This window comes from Halyomorpha halys, unplaced genomic scaffold, assembly GCF_000696795.3.
Source record: "Halyomorpha halys isolate HHAL.00 unplaced genomic scaffold, Hhal_1.1 Scaffold991.1, whole genome shotgun sequence".
In the NCBI taxonomy this organism is placed as follows: Eukaryota; Metazoa; Arthropoda; class Insecta; order Hemiptera; family Pentatomidae; genus Halyomorpha; species Halyomorpha halys.
Genome location: NW_027115927.1, coordinates 259,527 through 264,428, shown reverse-complemented (window position 1 = coordinate 264,428; position 4,902 = coordinate 259,527).

Sequence of the window (4,902 nt, the reverse complement as noted above, 5' to 3'; positions counted from 1 at the left end):
TGTGTGTGTGTGTGTATTTTTTAAAATATACAACTATATAACAAAATGCAAAAATGAGATGTAAGAATTTACAACACTTGAGAATTTTTTGTGGAATAACTGCCGATTCATAGCACAATTAAGGCTATTTTAAGTTAGAAAGTCCCGAAGCTATCTTCTTTTCATAAACCTCGAAGGATTATCGAGAATAAATTATTATTAAAGGTTACGAACTAGTGGGTTTGTGTGGTAAGACAATAATTAATAATAATAATTAAAGAACCTATATCTGTTTCGACCCTAATCTGCAAAAAAAGACATATTCAAGTCATTATGGATAACTTTGTTTGTTACATAATAAGGAGTATACAGAAGTCATCGAAGGATTTTGGATTGAAAGAATTGGATACGTTATCAATACGATGATTTCGTGGAGCCAATCCATGATGAATTTCGCATGTAGCAATAGACCTGATAATGGTAATGTATATGGGCATATTGTAGTAAATTGGAAGTACTAACCCATTATTAATTAAGTGTTATAGTAGTTGGAATCTACAAATCTCTTGTCGTTCTAGTCTCATATGTCAGTTCTAAGTAACTTAAGGCGGGCCCTAACACCACCAGCCCAGTTGGAGATCCGTTTTGCAGAGATAAGTGGAAGATTCAAAGAAACTTCTGTAGGGATGCAGGTGAGGGCAACGAAAGGCAAAAATGATTTGATTGACTTTGTTAAAGTTTATTTTTAAGTTCTGATAATATTCAATGGATGTTCTGTGTAGCCGAGTTACGGATGCAGCAGTTGGATCATTGTCCAAAAATATCACCAATGTCATCATTATTAGGATTTGTTATGACATTGACGGTGCCCAAAATTTAATTAATAAAGGTGGACTGAGAAAAGAGAAATGAAAAGACAATATTATGTTAGACTTTGACTGTCAAGTCACACTAGTTCTGTCAGTAAGGTAGGAAAGAACTAATATGAGATATTTAGGGGAGCAAAGTTGACAAATTTTTCAAAAGTCCCTAGTTTCGAACTCGGTCTTATGCCTGTTCAACATAAACAAAGGCACCCTTGATGTACATTCTCACATTTCCCACTCTGCAACCTATAAAATCCACCACACTGTTGAATAAGATGTTCTTAATCCAAACTAATGTTCAGGAATCACGCTTTCTAAATTTAGCATTGGGTACAGGCATGGTAGGGTGAAACTTAAGGCTAGGCGTTACTTCGCTTTTGATTGGTTGGTCAGGAATTATTAGTGGATGTATATATACAGATAAATTAATAGCAATGAAAATAAAACATAACTGACAAAAAAGGAATTTATTGAGTAATCTACATATGGCTGTAGGGATGGCCCGAAACAAAACATTTATAGTTAAACTTTTTTAACGAATTTTGATTAGGGGTCTATAAATTTTAATGATGATGATGAATAGTGATGATGTAAAACATATAGAAAGAAATCAACTCCCATGCTTCTTTTTTTATCCTCCTCCGCATCCTTCTATTTCCCCTTTCCTCTGTTGATGGGAACCCACTTCTGAAATGTCTACTCCCTGAATATTTTTCATTAATGAGAAGGAAGAAAAATGATGACTACGTGCCTGTTACAATGGCTCTTACATGCCCTAGTGTCTTCTTCTCCACACAGAGGGCGCTAGAGGTGATGCTAGGTTCTACTACTGGCCAAAAGAGGCGCTAGCAGTGCCTACATTATGGGCGGCTTTCCAGATTTTCGTTTTACACGGAACAACCCATGACAGGCTAAAAGGAAATGGGATGGGAGGATAATGGATATTCAGGTGTTCCTATAGATTTCAGGAATATTAATATTAGGGAAAATCCTCAGTAAAATAGGTTTTTGAAATGTAATTGGTCGATTTATTATTTCTAAATCGCTTAAAGAGAACGGGATATTTGGAGGGTAATAGTCATTCCCGATTCTAAATTGCTGTTCAAGATGGATTAGTTTAAGAATATTTTGATGACAATCAAAGGTTTTGAATACATATTTAACAAATAATTGAGATTTTTCTTCGTTGGACTTTGACCAGATTCGAGATTCATTGATGATTAGAGGTTTCTAATCTTAACGGGGTTTTAAAAATTATTATTAAGTAGTTATGGACAATTATGAAACTGCTTAATAATTATTTTTAGTTTTTGAGTAAATTTGCTAAGATACATTTGTGTGGTAGATGACAAGATGTGAAATAAATGAAAATTAAATAGTCTGAAATTGAGCAGTATTTAGTACTATAGAGTTTAAGTGAGTTTAGCATTTGAAAATTTTGAACAACTTGGGTTGTAGGGTCTTGTTTTTATGGATGCCTGGTCATTGTGGGATCACTGGGAATATTAAGGCAGGCTCGCAGGCCAGGCTAGCTATAAAGACATGTAAAGTCGTAACATCATCAAAATGCAAAGATGTTATTCCATGGATCAAAGAAATTGGATGGAAAAAGTTGCAAGATGAATGGTTTATCATGAGACAACAAGTTAAGAATGGTCCAACAGACAGTGAAACGTCCAACTAGAAACTTTATCTGCTACGGAGAGAATATGTTGTATTAACCCGTCTTCAGATAGGTCATACTCGACTTACTGACGGTCATCTCATGAAAAAAGAAAACGCACCTATGTGTCGCTTCTGCAGAAATGATCTCACCATTAAGCATATTCTCACTAAAGGTATTGCTCACGTACCCCACCGATTTTTTTCAGATTTACAGAAGATGTTTAGAGAAGATCCCACAACAATAACAAAACTTTCTCACTTTCTAAAAATTATTAAAGTGGATGCAAAATTAAATAAAACAATTTACTAACTACGTCACTTCTAACTACAACTTTGTAAAATGTAAATTGTAATTGTAAATATGTAACTTGTTAATTTGTAACTTTCTCACTTTGTAATTATATGTAACTTTGTGAATATGTCAGTTAGCCGAAACACTTAAATAAATACTCTAGAGCAAACTATATTTTTTCTTTAAAAAGCAACAATACTTTGTTACCACAAGTAATCGCACTTTGTGATATACATTTTGTCTATCTCCCTACTGGAGCGGGGTGGCTCATGATCAGGTCCTGTGCTACTAACTCCAAGGACCTGAGTTTGAAACAGGATGTCGCAGATAATTATTTAATATGTTATGCTAATATGCTATGGTAAATTATAGTAGCAGTAAGTCAACCCTGTTGGTTCAGGGGCCATCTGGGATCTACCCAGCCTTATGTACACTCAATTTCTTAAAAATCTGGTGGTCGAGCGTGATTCAGACCTAATCACCTCCTTGCACTACCGTTTGTCTAACAACAGTACTTCCCTTACAAAGTACTGGCACTCCTGACACTTCATGGGCTGTAGGGGAACATATTTAATTTTTGATTAAAAAAAAAAATTGACTTTTTAAATATCTCCAAAAGAGACAAAAATCACTAATCAACTCATTTTTTATAGACAGTGATATACCTGGTTCTTATTTTATTGAAACAGATATTCCATTAGAAACGGGTTGAAAATCGTAATTATTGGTGGCCGGATTAGGTAGGAAATTGGAAGCTGGAATTGATGGTTTCTAAAGAATCTGAAACGAGGCAGTAAACTGGAGAAAGTGGTGCTTCGGGAAAGATAAGATTTTTTTCTTTCTATAGTTAATATTGGGATTATCTTAATATCCCCCCTTTATAGGACCTCCTAAAATATTCGTTCTGAGAAACGTGATAAAATCAGTGTATTAGCTGGCCCCTTGGAATTTAAAAGGTCTCCTTCTTGGGGACATTTTCATTGGAATTAAAACTTATATAGGGATTTAATATATGGTTATTAGTTTGTTGTCAGAGGTATATTTAACTCAAAGAATAATATTTTTTTTATTTAAACTAAGCCATCTGAAGCCATTTAAGGTAATAAAATAAAAATTCACACCAGGTGGTTAAAAAGCAACATAATACATGAAAATCCGGGGGCTCAAGAATATCAGATATCAGAATTAATGACGCTATTACATTAAGTCTAATCTAAATATAAAAATATATGTAATTAATAGGACTGATACTTATGTTACATGATATAACATTGTTTTGTTATACCCCTTAAATTACAAATATTAGAAAAATGGCAGGCCAAGTGGGATGAAAGCTCTCCCAGTAAATTAAAAGAAATAAAACGATCAGTAAAACCATGGTCGACATCCTACCTCAACAGCCGCAGGGAGGAGGTTGCTTTGGCACGCTTGAGAATAGGTCATACTCTCCTCATGCACTCTCACCTGATCAGAATATGCCACCTCCAACGTGCAAATATTGTCAGTCCATTCTTACGATTAGACATATTTTCGAAGAGTGTACTCACTATTTGCCAACAATAAACAGGATAGGACTAACCCCAAATTTATCTGAAACTCTCGCAGATGAGGAAGCTAAAATTACACGAGTATTTGAATTTTTAAAAGCACATCGCCTTCTTTATAAATTATAACTCCTCTTTGATTTTTATGTTTTTTATTTATTTTATTTTTTTAATTATTTTTCTATTTTTTTTTATTTTTCTATTTTTTATTTATTTATTTTATTTATTTATTTTTTTTTACTTTTATCATCCCATAGGCGTTGATGACCAGAGGGTTTTACGCCTTTAAGCAGCAATAAACAAACAAACAAACTTGGTTATACATCTGCGTCGCACTCACATTTCAACGTATTTTTCCACTTTTCACTGATACATTTTTTGCATAGAACACATTTTTTTAAGGTTAAGCTTGAGATAATATAAATGACCTCTCTCAAAGTCTTTTTTTCATTTGGAATCTTTTTTTAGATGTTTGTATGAAACCTTGGTCAACCTAAGATGCATGTTTATTTTGGCGTTGCCTAAACTAAGCCATCTGAATCCATTTAAGGTAATA